At 40.0% G+C, this 21,521-nt stretch overlaps 1 long non-coding RNA gene across 1 annotated transcript in view; it reads right to left on the reverse strand.

The window, feature by feature from the left end:
- Nucleotides 1-246: 246 nt before the first annotated feature.
- The window catches only part of LOC131981993 (uncharacterized), a 49,123-nt gene continuing 27,848 nt past the window's right edge, over nt 247-21,521 (reverse strand). The window contains exon 3 of the long non-coding RNA XR_009395333.1: nt 247-568. This is a non-coding gene — a long non-coding RNA (uncharacterized LOC131981993). The remainder of the gene's footprint in view (nt 569-21,521) is intronic.

The following is a 21,521-nucleotide window of genomic DNA, read 5'->3' on the forward strand; positions in this document are numbered from 1 at the left end:
CCGTTCAAATCATACCTGTTCTGAAGGGGTGGATTGCTCCAGTATTGCTGTCTGCAGCTATCTCAAGAGCCGCTCATCCAAACAGCTTCACACCTGACTGCACTTTTTTGGGGTCCTGAGCAATACACCTGCCAACGCATACAGTAGTTATGCACCATATTAACAGCTGGCTATTTAGCACCAGGCTATTCCCAGGAACAAATACATCTACTCTTAATGGCAAGGCAAGGCAAGTTTATTTATATAGTACCATTCAACAACAAGGCAATTCAAAGTGCTTTACACAGAACATTAAAAACATTTGAAAGAGACATTTATCAAATGACATTCAAATATAAAATTTTAAAATTGCGAACGAGCAGAAAAAATATCTTAAAAAAAAATATATATATATATCAAAGGAATAGAAGTTACAGTGCAGTATTACTGGAAGGCAGTGGCAAACAGAAAAGTCTTCAGTCTTGATTTAAAAGAGTCGAGAGCATCAGACCTGCATTTTTCTGCTAGTTTGTTCCAGAAAGGTGGAGCATAAAAACTGAGCGCTGCCTCTCCACGTTTAGTTCTGACTCTGGGAACACAAAGCAGACCAGTCCCTGATGATCTGAGAGTTCTGGGTGGTTCGTAGCTAAGCAGAAGATCAGAAATGTATTTCGGCCCTTAACCATTCAGTGCTTTGTAGACCAACAATAGTATTTTGCAATTAAATTGTAAAATGCTTGCTACAATAGTAGTGTTCCCATCAACACATTTCTATGTGCATTATGAAGATTTGCATGAAAAAAAGCTTGAAGGAAACAGCAAAATTCGCTAAAACTTTTGAAAATGTGCATAAAAGTTTTTAAGCTCGCTTGAGATGGTTCTGGCTTTTTTTAAAAATAGTTAACATTTTACTTTTAACTAGACAGGAGATGCTTTTTCATAATAAGTTCAGACGTAGTGAATATTGAACTCACATGACTGATCAGATGTTTCTGCTCTGACATGAAAGAACAATTATAAGTTGGCCAATTTAATCCAATTCCTGAAGACTTCTCTTCGATAAGCAACCTCTATTTTGTAGGGTTTTTTCTCACTTGCACAATCTCTATTAATTGACGGATTAGCATACATTACACCGCCATCCTCTGACGAGAGTATAGTTATGCAGCTGGTCAGTTTTCTTTATTCGCTCTAAACCAGTTGATGGAAACATCCTTAATTGACATTTTCTTTAATGAGTCATTTCAAAATGTCCCTTCGACTTTAATAGAAACATGGCTTTTTTTTTTTTAATCTATTCTTAAATTTACCGTAGCAAATAAATGAGCTTTACCCAGCATACTGTTCGGCATTGTAACAACTAATAGCGGTCCCCTCTCAATACACAACACAGTGCGTACAGCACCCTACTAATATACATATTAGGGATGGGAAAAATTAATAGATGATTGATTAATGGTCGTTTAGTATTTGTTCGATCACATGCAATTTTTAATCGATCGGTGTATTTTTTTCATTTTAATTTGATCTCTGACTGCGTATCAGTATCACTGAACTGAAACACGCCGAGCGTTAATTTCTGTGGCTGTACGTCAATAAGCCAATGAGCTGAGAATGAAGGTGGATAAAGCTACAGTTTGCAAACTGAAAGTCGCAATAACAATTATAAAATACACAGAAATACAAGAGTATTAATTTGAGCAACCTTACTGTATCAAACCTTGCTAGCATGAATTACTAGGTTTAATTTGATCCAAAACTTATTTAAACACAAAACACACTTAAATATGAAGATTACTGTGAAAACTAACCTCATGCCTCTTCGGGGGCTAAAACATAAAACATTGAACTCCTTGGCATTACCTTTACAGTTTAATCTCACTTGAGTTAGTTTTACGATTGACAGGAAGTCTCTTTTCATCCTTTCAAAATAAAAGTGTCCGTTATATATACACATTACTATGCAAAAGCCTGTTTTGATCTTTTATTTTACCCATTTACATATTTTTATACATACTTGAGTATGTATAAAACACATCGATTAATCGATTTATTGATCGTTAATGTTTGATAGATGATCGAGTTGGCAGGTTTCTTCCAAACGCCCATTCTTAATACACATCCCATAGATCTCAAGAGCTTGCATTGACACTCTGCTCTTCCTTGGCTCCTCAGCAACACAGCCACCACGTGGAAAGTCACATGATCTATTGTTGTGAAAATCAGACATACAGTCTACAATAACAATGCAATTTTTCTTAAGGATGTGGTTGTTTGAAAATTCTACAGACAAACCCAACCTCGCTTCCATCAGTTTGAGCACCCACGTCATAGGTCAATGGACCCATCGTCAATTGATCTGCACAGTGTGAGCGTAAAAGTCGCAGGGTCTGGCCGTGCTGAAAGGACGATTAAAACGAGTCGTGTGAATGTCTTCCCAACATCACACTGTCACAGCTACTTTAGAGGTCTTGCAGCAACTGCAGACATGGAAAGCACTCGTTCTCCACACAGAAAGGTCACAGCTGGTTGGAAGATTAAAATCCAGGATCGTCTTGCTTTTAACAAGCCTGCCATTCCCCGCTATTATTACCTGCTTCTTGGAACTGTATTCTTGTGTGATGATAGACTTGCAGCTTGTCATTAAAAGCAGTAAAAGTAGTGATGTGTTACATTACCACCGGAACAGTTGTAGGTCTTGCTCAACAGCCCTTTCCCTCATTAAAAGTTAGTTAATTGACGGTGAACTGGATCTACTTGAGAAGAAGTAATGAGCTGGGAGGGAAGGTCAGATTCAGCGAATCAGCACTGATCTTCCTCTTGCTAATTAATATAAAGGAAAATTCCATGGCAACTTGTAGGAAGGAAGCAGGGTGATGCTAATGTGAACAGGGAATACTCTCAAGATCTGATACAGAATCAGTCTGAATACGAACAAAATGGCTCCTTTTTTGGACTAAAACATGTTAAGCGTATCAATTTTTATCTCCTCCTCCATCCTCTCATCCTCTCATCCTTCGTCCATTTGACTGGTCATGTGCATAAACGTGACTTGCCTGTCCCGCCACCCTGCAGCGAACGCATTAGCCCCTTTACGTGAACACTTTATCATCCTCTCCTCTGTCAGCATCCGCTCTTCTACCCCCTTCGTTTCTCTACATTCTCTGCTCCGACCGTTATTCATTTTTCATTTTCTTTTTTCACATGCTGGCCAGTGTCCATGCTTCTGTTCTGCATCCCTCCCCTACCCCCCCTCCTCTACTATCTCTGCTTTATCTCCTCCATCTCTCCAGCTGTCCCTCTTGTTCTTTTCTCCCTGCCCTCCCATCTGCTGATCATGCCCTGATAACTCTGCAGAGGGAGGCTCTCCCCCATCACACTGTCCTTCTCTCCTGACGTCTCCCACTCTGTCCCGACTTCCTCAAGACGCCATCGCTCCATCTCCCACTTCCTCCCTTACCCTGTTTCCTTTCCTTCATCCATCCCCCTCTTCCTCCCTCTATTCACAAAACTATCCATTCATCATTCATCTATCCACCCATCCATTCAACCAGCCAACTACTCTTTCCCCTGTTCCTCCCAGCCAGTCCACACCCTACAGCAGTGGGATCAAAATGTAGGGGAGATAGAGCATGAGCCAAGATAAGCTCTCCCCCGCAGGTCACTGTCTATGTACCAGCTGATAGGAATCAATCTGCACCCCGGGATACTGCTCCTTTTGTTGTGTTTTTCCTCTCTGTTACAGGCCCAGTTGTTTTATTTTCCCTTTACTTTAATCCTCGCCATTTTTTCTGAAGCAGTGCCAAAAATCATTACAGAGCAATACCTTGATCCCTTTTTTAACACCTCAGAGTCATTGTAGCTCACGAAATGCGATTTCTTTTATTTAGTGCATACAACGGGGTGCTCTGTAAAAACATGCTCGCCATACAACAGACCTTTAACTCATATTTCATTTCATAAAAACACAAAAACAGCTTGGAAACCAGAGGAGAGGCCTGGTGTTTCGACATCATCTTCAGGCTTACCGCTGTTTTATTAGCTTTTGTAACTTAATGCAATCTCTCATTAAATATCCTTACATCTGCCTTTCTTAAGTGAAACGTGTTCCTGCAGTTTATGATCTATATACTAAGATAAATTACCATCTATTGTTAAAGATTAAATTACTATCCATTGTGATATTTGGAGACTTGCCATCCACCACTTAATCCATAAAATTAAAGCTGAAGTGCCTACAACAAAAGAAGAATGTGCACATTAAGTGGAAAGTAAAAGTTAAAGAGGAAGCCATGTTTTCAAATTTCCTGCACAGCACGTGCTTATGGACAAAGTTAAAACAATGATGTATTTGTTCGCAATCAGTTTGTCAGAATTAACAAATCTGAAACCCCCATTAAGTTTTACCAGTGTGGCTGCACACATAATGGATCATCATAAGTGTTTCTCCCTTTGCTGAAAGGTGCTAAAATGCTGCATAGAGCTGGGCCGACTGCAAATGACCCCACTCCCTGCCTTTACACACAGTTATGTGATCTATTGTTGATATAAAAATAATGATTTGTGCAAAATTAATATGATTTTTTCAACCTTTTCAGCTATAATCTCTGCATCTACACCCCTGTCACCAGTCTGTCAATGTGATGGGGGAAAAGCCATTAAATAAACTGTGTGACATTGTTTTTTGTATTTGTATTTACCGCTTCTGCTGACATGAATGGAAGGAACTTGCAGTATTTGGTCACCTGGACCAGATTCATCTGCATCAAAGGCCACAATAAGTCTTGGCCCCCTCCTCCTCCTGAACAAGACATTTTTAGGGTGATCAACACATTAACTTTCATTAAATGAAAACACACACTGTGAAAGCGTCAAAGTTCTTAGACAATACGCTTAAAATCTCTGGGCTATTTACATGTACACATGTTCCATAGATACACATTGCTACGGTGGTAATGCTAGAAATCATCCTGATTTATCATCTACTTTACTCAAAATAGGACCATCATTTATAAAATGACCATCATGCTGGATTGAAGAAGACTTAAAAGTAGCAATTAAGACCATAAAATGATTATGAAAATTATTACTAAGGGAATAAATCAATCAGGCGGCAATCTCCGTTTCTGAGCATGGAGGCAAACCAGGAAGTGCCTTAAACTGCATTCTACCGAAAATTCCAGCAGGGGGCGCTAAGTTTGGCTGCAAAAAAAATCTGCCCATTCATTTCAGTGCAAAATTTAAAAACTTGTCACTTCATTTATTACCTCAGAATTTTTTTTCAGGACAGCGCTATGGTCTCAATCACTAGTAAACAATCTTCTTCAAGACAATTTGATATCAATAGTTCTAATAATGGCCCAATTTAGAAGAAAATAGAAGATAAAGAATCGTATGATTTAGGGCGTGGCTACCTTTGATTGACAGGTCACTAAAAAGGCGAGCAGTCATCAGGAGAGAAGCAGAGCAATGCGTATCCACGGCAACGTGTCAATAAAGTTATATATATAACGTTATATAGATAGAAAAGAGGATGTTTACCGATTTGGTCTCATAACTTTGACCCTTTCACTGTATTTTCACTTAATGACAGTTTATTTGAACGTTTTGTTCAGTAAAAATGTCTTGTTCAGCATTTGGTTGGACTAACAGACACTTCAAGGAGTCTGTTAGTCCAAGTTTTCTGAGGTAAGTAACATACATTTTGTTTTTGTTTTTTGCTAGCCAAAACTAACATGCTCCAGTTAATGCTAACATGAATTAGCAGCGGCTTCTCTTAGTCGGGTTGCCGGTGTAGAGAGGCGTGTAGTCAGTGTCGTCAGACCCCTGGGAAACAAGATGGCGACGCAAGATGTCGACGAGTGTAACGCTGAACTTGAGGCTTCCAACGGGCAGTCCACAAACCAATGGGTGACGTCAAGGTGACTACGTCCATTATTTATATACAGTCTATGAAATCAATTCAGAAGTAGGGTCATTTTCTCATAGACTTCAATACAATCTGACTTCTTTTTGCAGCCAGTGGAGTCGCCCCCTGCTGGCCATTAGAGAGAATACAGGCACTTCTGTGTTGGATTCATTTTACAGACCCAGAGGCTCCGTCCACTTCTGTTTCACAGTCTTACTAAACCCTCACTAAGTACTGCTCACTGAGATCCGGTTATCAGACTAAATTTTGAATAAATTTTAATTTGTGATTTTGAGTAATGTGTCTCACTCCGGGAAGAGAACCAGGAATTTCTGCTGCAGTTGACCAACTAACCATCTCCGTTATCACTTTATGATCTTTTCTACGATTGTGCTGTTTGCGAGCCCCAGTTAACAGAGGACCCCCCTCCCACCTGGAAAGGTCACATTAGAGGTGGATGGGAGTGGACCACACACGCCTCCTGCCACAGAGAGATTTATCAAGCCAGCTCTGCTCCCCGAAACACATGGTTAATTTAGCAGCCATTACAGGTGACATCTTGATGAATAGAGAGGGCTGTTCACGCATACATAGGCAATAGGAATAAACACACACAAACACACACACACGGAGACACGCTCATAGAAAGAATAATGGTCATTTTACTGCAGTCTGCAGGAGGACAGGAGATAAAAGTTAGTGTTGGGAGAATGATGTGTCAGGATGGTTTCATTAGCTCAGAGATAGAAGACTCCTGTCTGTGCCATCAGTGATCATTCTAGGGGGAAGAAATTATTCTTCACTGCCGGAGACGGACATGTGCACTAACACAGTGACAAACTATCATGTTACTTACTGTTATTCCTCACACCAGAATAATCCTGGCTCTGTAATAAGGGCTCCTGCTGCAGGATTTTTTTTTAAAAAGAGCTCAAAGTTGAACAGCACCTGTGTGTGCATCCCTCGAGAAAGCAGTGAAGCGATAAGACAACAGGCCATTGCTCATCAATCCCCTCGTCCATTTATCATCATTCTCATCCCTTTGAAATTGATATATATTGATTTGGTGGAGCTGCCCTTCACTGCTTTGAGTGGGAGGTTCCACACACACCACAAATATTTGATCACTGTCAAACATGTGTTGGCTGGGTCTGTGACAAACATACACTAAGCCGCTCTACAAAGAGCTGTCTATTCAAACCAACAGATGATATAGAGTTGTTCTTCCCACACATGCAGGAAGCAGTCTGCCTACGGTTGAACGGCAGCCCAGAACCAGGAGCGGATAGAGAATGTCCTTTATGAGGCAGCGACTCTGCTCATGCTTCTATCTCTCCGGCGGCTTGGCAGGGTGCACAACAGACGTACAGACAGACAATAGAGAAGTCTCTATGGAGATCAGCCTGCACTGCTACATGGCCACCACTTTTTTTTCCCTCCAGTCCTCAAGCCTGCAGGGACACAGTAACCCTTTAATATACATTTTGAAAACACAGACAAATTAATTTTCGCTTTGTTGAATATCAAAGTCCTCCCAAGGATAAGCCACAGAATGCGGCGAGAATTATACGGTGTAAATGAAATGTGAGGCCTTCAAAAACCACGCATATAACTCCCAATAAAGAAATACCAGAAAGTCAATACTTTCTCTGTCTGTATCATCACAGAAACAATCATATTAGATCAAGCACCTGCATCAGATGCAAACTTGATTTGATTATAGTCTTTCGCCACTATTTTTCTTTTACGGTGTGTCATGGAGTGGAGCGGTGTCATTACCTTCGGCACTCATCAAGATGCACCCTGAAGGTCAGACCTGATGAATTGGAGAGACAGCTCTGTTATAGAGAGCTGCCGTTATCCATGATACCGAAAGAGATTATTCCCTCTCCGGAGAGAGGTGAGGAGAGGACAGGAGAGGAGAGGAAACACTGAAAAGGAAGGAAATAAAGGGAGAAGAGTAGGCAAAGATTAAAGGAAGAGAAATAAAAATAGAAGGGGGGGGGGGATGGAGAGCACATCCAGCGGGCTCAGAGAACACCTCAGTGAAGAGTCACTGTGAAATGTTGATAGCTGATCGGTGACAAAACTCCCCTACCCACTTAAAGCTGACACCTCGGTGCAACTGTTTCTCTCCACAGCAGGCAGTCAGGGATGATATCAGTGTACCTGAGAGAAGCTAGAATACTCCCAGCCCAGTTAGAGCTGACACCAGGAAACAGTCTCCCTCCTCCGCTCCCCTCTGTCTCAACTCAACATTTTTTCTCAGCGGAGATGTCCTCTGACAGAATTCTGTGCTGAAACCACTCCACAAGGCTGTTAGCCGCATATATCCCCTCAGGCTGGAATTTAAGGAGGGAAACGCCTGCTGGTTTGAGTGAATTAAAATGAAGTTGATCCGTAACCTTATCACCAAGCAATTTGCCAATAATCTTAAAACATGAGGAACGTCCTATTCTACCCCAACAAGCCGTAACTCAAATTTGAAACTGGGGCAGAAAGTGCTGAGCTGAGCCAGCCCAGCCTATGGGATATCCCGTCCTAATAGGGGTCTTCTTGAACCCTAAGCCCATCTTCCAGTCTGTCTCTGCTTCTCTCTGCAGGCTGTGGTGATGAAGTGTTCTGCGCCTGCAGTAGTCCAGCGGTGTGCCATGCATGATAAAGAGTTAGAGATTGTGGGGGAAGCCTGGGGATGGCTGTGCAACCCAGCTGCTGCTACAAAGCTGCGGGCCAGAAGCCGTGCTGTAGGCCGGGGGGGCTGAATAAATGATTTGAATGGCAGTAAAGCTCACATGCAAATAGCCTTGGCTTGCCTCATAAACATACAGTTGCATGCGTGAAATGACAAACATAAACAAAGGTGAGTGTCTGGATTTATCCCCGGATACAAAAGTAATGCTAATGCATGCGTGCACACACAAATACACACACACAAACAGCAGTATTACTCTGCATATTGTACATCCATGCATAGACTCACCCTCATGATCATCTGCAAGAGATGAATACTGACAAGGCCAGGATATTGAGGGGAAGAAACAGCCTGTTTTTCTTCTTCTATGACACATCACGTACATTCACACCTTAACCCCGAATGTGTTACATTCATTTTCAAGACACGGGGGTGAAACGATGTAGGAAGATGAAGAAAAGATGGGTTTTTGGAATTTGAATGAGCACAAAAACAGAGAAAATGCATCTTAAATCAAATTTGGACAGAATTTCAAATTGAAATATAGTGGAAACTTTGATGCTTTTCTGCATCAGTTTACAGTGGAAATATATTTTCTTGTATATGTAAAAATGGTGACATCCAAGGTAAAAAACATAATAGAATATAATTCAGTAAGACTATAGCATTTGGTATTGTTTTTAAACATATGTTCTCAACAAATAACCTTCATGCTCAACTTTGCAATAGAAAATGCTGTTCTCCTGCTGTTTATTGTTCTTTATGACTATGATGAACTGGAACAGAGGAATGGTGTCAATCACTAGCAAAGTGGAGAGATAAAATTATAAATTAAATGTATAAAGGGGAAGCATTGCAGTTAATCCTGGGCCGTTATAAATGGTTCAGAGACTCTGGTATAGAGAGGGCAGAAAAGAGTACCAGCAGTTTGTGAGAAGTGCCGGTACTCAAAAATATCATGTTACACCATGCTGGTACTCAAATGTGAGTACCAGTCCACTAAAATAACTGTAATCGCAAACAGCCCAATAATTTTTTAGGCTATACACTAGACCTACTGTACTATATTATTTGAATTACACACAGTACAGCTATTTTAATTGTACAGTAATTTGAAGAGTTTTGCAACTGCAATGTAGTGCAACAGTCAACAAAATTAAGTTAATAGCAAACCTGTCGTTTTCAGTATTTTATATTCATGTCATAAATACTTTTTTTCCACAGACACAATCCTCTGTTAACTGTGGTTGCATTTCCACTGCAATGTGTCTGGAAGAGATTCATTAATAACGTTTTGAAAAGATATACACTGTCAGGAATAAATCACATTGTCATAATCATTCCATGGAAAGAAGTAAAAAATATATTTTATTCCAACTTTATGAGCAACCATGTGTAATAAAAAGAAGAAAAAAACAGATCAATGTGAGCACTATAAGACATGTCCACTGTACATGTATAAACATCAGTATAGACTTCACAGGGCTCACTTAATGCCAGAAGAAAATCAGTGGGAGTGTGTGTGTGTGTGTGTGTATGTGTGTGTGTGTGTGTGTGTGTGTGTGTGTGCGCATGTGTCTACTTCTCTCTCTCAAAGCTCAGAGGATTAAATTAGAGGAGGAGTGGGTCCTCTGTTGTGAACAGGGGAAGGGTGGACCACTTCATGGGTCACACCTCCAGACTCCAGAAGCACTCCGGGCCTTATTGAGGAGAGAATCTCAGGGGTTCGGGGTGGACAGGATGACCCGAGGTTGTCTCGGGGAGCCCACGCTGAGACGGGCAGACATCACTGTACAGGTCAACTGCACTTCTCAAGGGTGTAATTAAAAAGTTAGAGGTGTGATTTCTGCTGTTGCTGCAAAACACAGTACAGTGTGTTGCCCCGGGCTAAAGCTGCTCTGTTTCTCTCAGTGAGCATTTGTATTTTTATTTGAATGATCTTGATATTAACATAAAATTGATCCTCATTTTAAATTCAAACTGGTACCTTCGTTTTATTCGTTATCTGAAGTTGACTTTTGTTTCCCCTGCTTAAAATTCAGATTGATCACACAGAATATATATTTAAATCCTTTCCACATGGTTCATCCTCATCGGGTTTTCTTCTTTGAGTTTAAGGCAGTGATACACAAACTTTAAGGCACACAAAATGAAATTAATTTTTATTTTTGAATAATTTTGGTGGGCTGAGGAGCGAGAACTATCCTGTATTTACATGAAAAAAAGCAAACATTAAAGGACTGTCTGGGTGAAATTAATGTTGCATGTTTTTTTTCTGCTTTCCTTTTCTGATCATTTCTCATTTCACCACCACTCAGATTTAATGAGTGTTCCTCCTGTTCGGAAAAAAACACTGTTTTATTTGCAGCTTTGTAACAGAAATGGTCCTCCAACATCTATTTGTACATTGAATGCATATATTTTTTTTTACATTGAACATGAAAAACCTTGTTATTCATTCAAAGAGTATCCACATTTCTCATGGACAGGGACAGTTTTTGCAGCAATAAAGGAGAGTCATCGAGTACATTTACCTACTGTACAGTTTTGCAATACTGTTGACAGCTGCATTTTATAATGCAGATACATTTTTTTCCACACAAAACCAAATGATTAGCTTATGAAATGAGATGTGATGTTACATATTTAACTACCCAACAGTATATAAAGTAGTTAAAATTAGCTCCCTCTCCACCAGCTACAACATTAAAAAAGGACCTCCACCAAATTGACATATAAAGGTCAGTTTACTGGTGATGGAGAGTCCCAATCAGCCTTTTAAAAACTGTTGAAGGTCTCCTGTGGCTCTGGAGGAACCTTGATAAGTCTGACAAAATAACCTCGGAGATGCTGGGCTTGCACGCTATGAATTCAGAATGAATACATGCTGGTTGCATTATGGGAAATGTAGGTTCCAGATACATTCATAGTGACTCAATTTACACTTTAACTTTTATTTAAAAGCACAACAAGTAGGATTTGTCCGTCATGGTTTAAACACATTTGTAGTTTTGTCATTGTGACCGGCCAATTTCCAAGCTTCCCTTTGGATGCATGCTTATTATCTGGCACCTTGTCTCAGCGCGGCCCTCACATCCTGCATGTATTGGCTGGAGGCTACCCAGTGCCCAAAGGCTGGCACCCAAAAACAAACTGAACAAACATAAATAAAAAGAGAACATACAGGCAGAGGGCGGGGACTCTGCAGATGAAGACACAGCCACACACTTAGACCCTGTTTCTATTTAGCAGCAACATGTGGTCTGAGTGATCCGAGCACAAGTGGACAGCTTACAGTCTGTGTGTTCTCACCTGGCAGTAGCATGCGTCTTCTGTGACCACTTGTGATCCGATTCCACTTCCCTGATCTGTATGTAAATTAACACGTATATCATTTCCATTTGCAAAACACCAAATGTGTTGTATATCGGCCGGTTTCGATACGAATCTTCCAGCTTTCGCTACACTGACTTGTTGGCCCAAATTGAGATCAGACAGCAGGTTTCCGGCATACTCCATCCAAGAATATCCATCTTCTGTGTTTTTGGTCTTCTGTTGTTGCAAATGAGTACGTACTCCCACTCGGTCAGGGGGCGGCAGTTGAGTAGCTGGTCCCTAATGTGGACAAGAGTCACATACCAGTTCTCACTACTATCTGAATGTGGACACATGCCTGAACCACATCCGAATGTGGTTTTTGACATCCAATCTCAATGCGTCCTCAATGCATCCTGACAGTGTTTTCACCTGTATTGAGAGCTGTCTACTTGTGTTCGGATCACTCAGACCACATGTTACTGCTAAATGGAAACAGGGTCTTAGATCCTGTTTAGACTTGGTTTTAAAATGCGTCTGGGCTGATCGGATCACAAGTGGACAGATGGGACACATCGCTGTTTACACCTGTTTGTATCATGCGTCACCAAGGGTGTCCAGCTGACCACGAGTGTTCAGATTTCCACTTCCGCTAGAAAGTGAGCACCCCTGCACACATTTATAATGTCGGATAACAACCACAACTCGTGATTCTAGTTGCGATCTTGCTAGAGTCAAGTTTTTTTGTTCTTAATTGTCTGCCCAAATTATGATTTGACATCTTGTTTCAGTCGCAGCCCAACCACGCACATCAGTGCTCCTCTCCATTGTTCGACAGTTGGTGTTCTGTCACTATAATGACCACCAAACGGCCTGCATTGATGACATATTTCCTATTATGGTAGTGGATGCATCAGCGCCGTTTACACTAATAAATATATGTGGTCAAATGCAACTTTGACCACCTTGGCAAGTGGTTTGAGTGACCCGATTACAATGCGTCTTAGACCCCATTTACACTTGTATTTAGTGCTGACCACTTGTGATCCAATCACCCAGGACGCAGTTTAAAACCAAGTATAAACAGGGTCTTAGTCTCAATGCCTTTTAGACCTCTCCTTGAATCTAACACTTTGGTTCTGCTCTGAAAATTAACTTGCCTCAAATATGATGATATTGACAGTGGTGGCAGGATCACCTTGTGGTTAAGGAGCTCCTTCACTATTTCCAAAGCATAAGGTCAATTGAAAGTGTTGCCCTGTATTAAAACACCCTTACCTACTGTAGAGATTCAGTTTATTAGCTGTCTGACACTTTTCCCCAACCAAGGAGAGACACAACCTGACTTTTTCTGAACCGAAAATCATATTCTATCAGTGGAAAGCACAAAAATCCTCTGCTGCATGCCATGCCTCTCTTGCATATCTAAGTAAGAAACAAACTGAAAAACTTTTAATTTCTTCATCGTGATTTTACAGGGAGAATCGCAGTAATTGAGAGCAGACAGTATCTCATATCGCATTTATTTGGTTATCATATTATTTAGGCAGAATTAATCCTTAAGAGGAACATCTGCTATAGTAGAGGAGAGCTTCCGGCATCTGTTAATAAACCACGAGCTGCCAGTCATGTCTTATATGCCCCCCTACCCCACCACCACCCCTCCCTCCTCATTTCCCAGAGGGACGGAGAGAGGGGGGAGAAAGACAGAGTTAATCAAAGGAGTAGTCTTGCAATTAAGTGACAGTGAAAGTTACAGGATTGTATCTTGAATCCATTCGGCTTACTTCATGCCTGAGATGAGGGCTGTGAATAGGCTCTGTTGATTCTCAGGTTCAATGATTAAGCTGGTCATGGCGTATAAGAGGCAGTGTTTTTACACTGAATTTTGTGTTCGTGTGGATCTCTACGCCATTCAGAGGGAAAGCACTAAGCAGTAGTCACTGTTTTGTTTTGAAAATTCCGTCTCTGTCATGCATATTGAGATTAAATTCAAATGTTTTGTGATGTTCATCAGCCTTCCCTATGAATAAATCCAAGAAGCTTCTATCCGGCTAAGGCAATTCGTTCTGATGGGACTGAAGGTTATCCAGACGGATCCGGAGCGTGGCCTCAGTGTATGATTACATGTTTAGCTCCGATATTGATGTAATCCTCAAAGGGTATTACCCTGTAGCAGCCTACCTGTGGATATGCATCATGGGGCTTTAAATCTGCACCCAATCTCCTACTATCTTGCCCCCGCAGCTTTTCTCCATCAAACGGCGGCGATGCGGCGCCTGATGGGGGTGCTGCTCTATTCTCCAGCTGCAGTTGGACAGCTGACCCTTCCAGCCAAGGTGCCTCTTCCTAACAGGTCTGGATGTTTTATTCATGGCACCTGTAGAACACAGTAAACTGCTCGACCACAACCAAAACAAAACGCCTCAGTCACCTCGGGAGAACCACTTTCCCTGTTGAAATAAGACACCTCACATCTCTGTTGTGGTGGTGCTGTGATGCTCATACCATGCAACAACCACGCTGTGACAACTAAATCCATTTCACTGAATGGTTGTACATCAAATACGCTTGGTTTTTTTACACCACTCTATTTTACTACGAATTTACTCTTATTTCTTGGATGTTGTCAGCGGTGGATTATTTACATCTTTTCGAAAAAGCCCAGACAGGTGTCTCGCTTAAAGGACTAGTTTGACATTTAAAGATACACGTCTATGCGCTGTCTTGCCCATATTTCTTTGATATATCTTAGAGTTGCCCGTGGTGCGAACACCTTACTTGCTATGGAATCACATTTTTTCCTAGTGCATGCCCCTAAAGTTACCGTGTCAGTCCATAGATCTGTAGCTATGATTGTGTTGCACACGTGGTATGCAAAGACACCCTCCTGCACAGCTAAATCATGTTCTTCTTGGCAAGGCTTTTTGAGGAATGTGATGACAGAGGGCACATCAACACTGGCAATCACAGAGCCTTGAGGCTTTTTTTTCATGTTAATGTTCTACCACTGCTGTTCTTCCCCTTACTTCCAATTGAAAAAGAGGAATTACAAAGGGTGCAGTGAACCGTAATATCGTCTTGACCTGGGCGTTGAAATGAAAATACTCTCATCATGTTGTCATTAAAATGCCATTTCTGTTTCCTTTGTACCTCCTCCTTTTGGCATTTTATCTCAAAAACATTGTTTGGAAAGATAAAGTGCCAGGCTCTGTAATCACAGTTATACCCATCCTTCTCTACCTATCACCAAACCATGACAACTGCAATATACATATAAATATTCTTATAATTTATTGTGCCTTCATTTAATAAAATAATAGTCTGCATGCTTACAAGTGAACGTTTTTAACATAGCTACATAACAACACAACAACATACATAACAATAGCTAGTTGACATAGCAAGGTAACTAAGGCTGTAAACCTCAAACTATACACACTATTCAAAGTTGTAAACTTTCCATAGGAATTTACGGTAATTAACAGGAATAAACTGTGAATTTACAAATTCAAGATTGGCCCTTAACATGGAACTTAAATGTAGTTGGGGAAATATATTTTAGCCTAATCTTGACTAAACAACCAGATTTCATGCAAGTACACTTGAATATCTGCTATTCCTCAATCACACAGCACACTGCTCACTGCAGGGCTGCTGAGGCCACGCCCCCTAATGAGACCACGCCCCCTACATGCACTGTGCATTCCTCCATCACATGTTCAATTCAACATTTACAATGAGACAATTTAGAATATTTGAACAGGACTTTTTGGAGGGAGAGGTGCTATTTTTTACTTAATTTTTGAATGGGTGAGGTCAGAGGGGATGAGTAATATTGTATTGTTTTGATGTATTGTATTATTTTTGCTTGGATGTCTGCTTATGAGATTATTTCCAAAATTTACCATCTTAATTTTTCATGTAAAGTTTCTGAAACCACCCCTTTGCAACCATAGCAACATACTGATTTTGCCTAAATGTAAACAAATGTGCATATAGGGGGCGCGTAAACAAAAACCAAATCTGCAGTGTTCCAAAAATACTCCAGTAAGCATTGGACCAGTCTACCTCGCCTACCGTATCCCACAATGCAACACGTTAACACCAACTAGCAGCACAGGCGGTGGAGAAAACTCAAAACTGTAGGTGTACTGTAATTTCTTTTTTCAGTTCAGGAAATGTAGTTTAGGCAAGGATGTAGTTGTTTTAACTTCAAATCTGTGGTCAGTTATGAAGATATAGCCTCATTAAAAAATGTGCTCCAGTGTTTTCATTGATATGAGGTCCTGTTAGCAGGACAAGTCACTGGGTGGTCAGCAATCATGGTATCCCACAGAGAACAGTCTTAGCTCACCAAGTGTTTCTTTTTTAATTTGCCACTGGATCTGATGTCTCTGTTGTGGTTATACATGAGATATCATTTGTTTTGGGTATATTCAATGGGCCACCTTTGTTCTCATATCTGTTATTTAGTGACTCAACATCAGTAGTTTTTAAAAAATATATAACTTAAAGAAGTATAAAGTACAAAATGCACAGTGCAGTGTATGAATATGTATATTGGTATAAATATAAATAAATAAAATATGAACAGCATAGTAGAAAAGAGGTAATTAATACAGTTATAGCTGTGCTATATAAATATGCTATGAGCGAGATAATTTAACATATTTTAATATAATTATTGGAACCCTGAATAAACAGTACATACATATATACATTTTATAAATGAAAAAGGGCAGTTTTATATCATTTAAAAAAATGATTATTCTTTTTTTTTAATAGATCACCGGAGTAGGCTGTTGTAAAAAACAAGTTAACATAGTGTCTTGCATACTTCTACTTAAATAAACCCATCTAAAAGTTTCATACTGCATAATTCTATAAGAAACAAAGCAGTATGTACTACATAATGCATTTAGTGTTTGTCGGTAGTATGTTGTAGGTGGTTTCGAACACAGCCCTCGTCTACATAGCTAACGATAGCTTTGAAGTATTTTTCAAATCTTATAGAGAAGATAATTTATAATAAACCGTGACATGATTCAAATGGTTGTAAGTTATCTGGCTTAAAAAGATGACTGTGTCAACACTTATCATGTTTTCCAAGTTTTTTTTCTTCACCTTGTGTAAGCAAGTTGTCAATAGAAGAAGATTGATTTGGAGCTGCAAGAGCGAGTGACCCCCTCTGTTGGCAAAAATAAGCACTACACAATTGCTTCCACTGTGTGATCTGTTTTTAATAAACAGGTTAAAACAAAAACATTTCCAGCTCCAAAATTAGGACCAAACCAGACTACGCTGTTGTCCCTGGAGAGTCCTGTTTTTGGTGTGCTCCTGTCAAACAGGGACGTCTGGTCACCCTAATTTTACAAGACATGCAGTTCTGTATGAAAGTGGTATTCATCTTCTCATCTCAGCAAGTAAGCCAAAAAGCATGTTTTCTAAAAGTCAGCTGCAGTTGTTGTAAAAGAGAGAGAGCATGTCTCTTTCACTCCTCCGACCCTGATCTTTCACAGCAATCAGTGGATTTGAGCCAGTAGCAGTTTTTATCACCAAATTTCTTCTCCCTCATGAAAAATGCACGAATATCCCTCATGATCAATAACACCCGAACCGCTGGATCCCAGGTGATCAGACAGAGTGCATAATAGACCTTGTGTGTGACAGCCGCATATTGTGGAATGATTGAAATTGATACAACGTCAATGTTCAGTAATCACAGAGCTCCCTGTCTCTTCTCCTTGATCATTCAGAGTGAATCAGAGTCAGTCTTTGATCAGTCTCTGGCGCTGTACCGAGGGACCGACAGAAAGAGACAGGCAGTACAGAGCAGAGAGGACAGACACAGCCATGTATTTACCCCTGCATTTCAATTTCACTAATGATTATTCACGTCCAGTCACTGTATAACAGCTTGGAGGAAGCCAAGTGCTGAGCCTTTATTATAGAGATCTGAGTGAACATTATTGCTTTTGCTGCATGAAACAAACGCTTCAAGCAATTATAATGATTATCATTATCTGCTGAGAGACATGCTCGACGCAAATTGGCTCTATGTCAGTAATTAAGAGATGCACCCCCTTTTTTTTGGAAGGGGTGACTGAAGTTTTCATGGTGCTTTTAAAATAAAAAGCCTGAGCAACGCTGTGCAGAATTTTAATATCCAACCTATGGGGGTCAATTTGACCCCTTTCCTCAAAATGTTGTACATTTGAATATTATCACCTTTCACAATGGCTAATTACATGTAAGAAGAAGCAATAGGGACATTTTGCAGCCTAATTTGAATCTTTATACTCAGAAAATGTGCAGTCCAAGTCAGGTCTGAGATGTGTAATAGTAATTAACGTGGCTCTTTTTTTCTAATTTCCTAATTCTCGTGCTGGAAGTGGCCCAAGATTGTGTGTGGCAGTGTGTAACAGTCTAATTTCCTCTCCATGCCGAGCCAAGGAAAATAGCTGCATTAAAACAATGTATCAAGAGCGTCCCCATAGCAGCAGCCCTCTAGTTACAGTAGCACCGCTAGCCAGTCCAGGTGTGACTTTATGTATACATTAAATTGCACATTAATTTAGATTTTTATCACCTTCCAATGCTCTCACTGGGGTGTTGCTGTGACAGAATGAGGTGAGGCGCAGCATGACCAAAAGGATGGCTACAGTAAAAAGCAATGATAGCTGAGCCAAACACCAGATGCTGTCATAGAAGAGTACTATTTGTTTACATCTGACATCCTCTGCTCTCAAACAAAAACAATCCTCTCCAAACTTTCCTTCACTTCACACGTAATGAAAAACTTTTGAGAGGATTGTTTCAGAGCATTTCAGAGTGTTGGCAGGCAAATGTGTGGACCCACTGCAATTTGCTTACCAGGCCAAAATTAATGTTGAGGATGCCATTCTTTTTATGCTTCAAAAGTGTCCGTGTGCTTAGAAAATGCAGATAGCTCTGTCAGGGTGTTTGTTTTGATTTTTCTAGTGCTTTTAACACAATCCAACGCAGGCTCCTCTGCTCCAAATTCAAAGACATGCTGTTTCCATCTCCCATAATGAATTAGGTTTATGACTATCTATCAGCTGAACCAATATGGTACATGAGCAGTTCCTGTACACATTCTCCCCAGGCTGATGTACTGTTCCTGTTTCCATTTGCCTTTTGCACCACTGACTCCCAATGCAATCAACCTGCTTACATCTATCTTCTATCTATCTATCTTCCTGTCTTGCTCTCTATTTATCTAAAGTTACTTTAAAATGTCATACCATATCACTGTACTAAATGTCAACAGAACACATATGCTTATATTTCACACATAATCTAACAACTCCAACAACAGACATTGTAAGATCATTGTGAGTAGGGTTGCAAAGGGGTGGGAAATTTCTGGAACATTTCCAGAAACTTTCCATGGGAAGTTAAGCTGGTGAATTTTGGAAATATTCCAAATTGGAAACTTTCCATGGGAATTATGGAAATGTATGGGAGGTAATGGGAATTTATGGGAGTTAACTGGAAATTAGGGGTAATATAAACAAACTGTATCATATCCAAATAAAGATATAAACATTATGTTTTGTCATAAGCACACATCTAACAGTAATACAATTAAAAACATAATATTTCAACAGACTTATTTGTTAGCAGAACTTCATCAAGTTTTAATTAATTTATTGAACAATCAATTATTTCATTGAACAACAAAACAACATGAATGTTGAGCTAGTCATCCCCTGACCCCACCCAGAGCCCCTCTCCTCCCAAAAGAGTCCCATTTAACATGTACATGTTGAATTGAACATGTGATGGAGGAATGCACAGTGCATATAGGGGCGTGGCCTCAATAGGGGGCGTGGCCTCAGCAGGCCTGCAGTAAGCAGTGTGCTGTGTGCATGTGATTGAGGAATAGCAGAGATATTCATGTGTATTTACATTGAATCTGGTCGTTTTAGTCAAGATCATGCTACAATATATTTTCTCCAACTATATTTAAGTTCCCTGTTAAGGGCCAACCTTCAATTTTGTAAATTCCCTGGTTTATTCCCATAAATTCCTATTTTCAATTCCCAGAGTTTTTTTTAACACTAATCCTAAGTATTCTAGAGTTTGGGTAAAATCTACAAATACAAGGGTATTGTCTACTGGTTGTCCCTGGGGACCTCCATGCTACCAACACGGCCGTCTATGCCCAGTGGAGTCATGACTGCGGTGGGACAAAGAGTTTTAGAGAGTCGGGGACTGGAGCAGGTAGCTGGGTGGGGGCAAGTGCAGGTCTGTGCAGAGCACTAGATCAAAAAACAACACACGGACAGTGTACTAACATCCGAAAGACAAGATTCACTCCAAATGGTTTCTGTGACATAAGTAATATTTTCAAAATACTAATGTTTAAAACTACAAAAACGACCAATAAAGGTCCATAGCCACCCCTAGTGGAAATGTCATACCATGCCACTAGCAAGCGGTAAGCTTTTGGGAATACTTCAACAACAGCTAGCTTAATGTTAGCCCTGTTGACTGCATGCAACACCCCAGAAGTCTCATCCTCAATGTTTCTGTGTGTGTTTCTATCCACTTGTTTTTATGCACAGAGTGGAAAACATGAAAAAATCTCTAAATACAGAGCTGCCAAGTCTCACGCATTGACCATGAGAGTCACGCAATTGAGCATTTTCACACGGTCACATGCTAATCCTCCTAATTCACACAGTAAGAATCATAAATTGCCCCTTTTAATTATTTTCCCCTGTGATATATTTCCTCATTTGCTGTTTGCTGTACTTGGGGCCATATTCTGTCTCTGATTGGCTTACCCAGATATTAACTGGGCCAACTGACCAATCATCAGTCCTCATGCCTGAATCTAACCTACACAATGAAAGGTAATGTTGGAGGAAAGTATAAAACAATGTATTAATTTAATCCAGTCGTGTGTGTTAAACAAGATAAAAAGCAGCATGTGTGTGTTACAAGAAAGAGCTGTAATCTGATATGCAATGAGTAATCACTGTAAAAAACAAAAACAAAAAAAAAACAGATCAAAGCAGAAGTGAAGTTAGAGTAAAGTATGGTAAAATCTTGAAAGTATGATTATTTTTTAAAAAGGAACGCTGTCCCAAAGGCTTTGAAGCTGCTTGATTTGCCACAACAGTAACTTGTACCAACCAACCAGAGGAAGAAAAAATATTGGGAGCTGAATGATGCCGTGACTGTCTTTCCACTGAAGCGTAAGGTCAAACGGTAGGTAACCAACTCATTTTGACATAAGTGATCATTCTGATTAATAAGCATGACTGGAAATATATTTGCACTAAAAATTTTACATCCATTTGTGTTTATTTAAAATTAATAAATAAAGCAATTTTATATTATTTGACTGAATTTTTCTTATTTTATCAGATTTTACAATTATTTATATTTCTACTTATGTCTGTATATTATGGAGTATATGTAAAATTGCAGGATATTGGTTTTAAGTTGCAAGATTAATAATCACACAGCACATCATTTATAATAAATTGCGATATGATTCAAATTATTGTAAGTTATCTGACATAAAAAGATGATTGTGGTGATGTTGTGGAAACACTTGTTGTTTTCCAAGTTTTTTGTAAACCTAGTGTA

This window comes from Centropristis striata, chromosome 12, assembly GCF_030273125.1.
Source record: "Centropristis striata isolate RG_2023a ecotype Rhode Island chromosome 12, C.striata_1.0, whole genome shotgun sequence".
Taxonomy (NCBI): Eukaryota; Metazoa; Chordata; class Actinopteri; order Perciformes; family Serranidae; genus Centropristis; species Centropristis striata.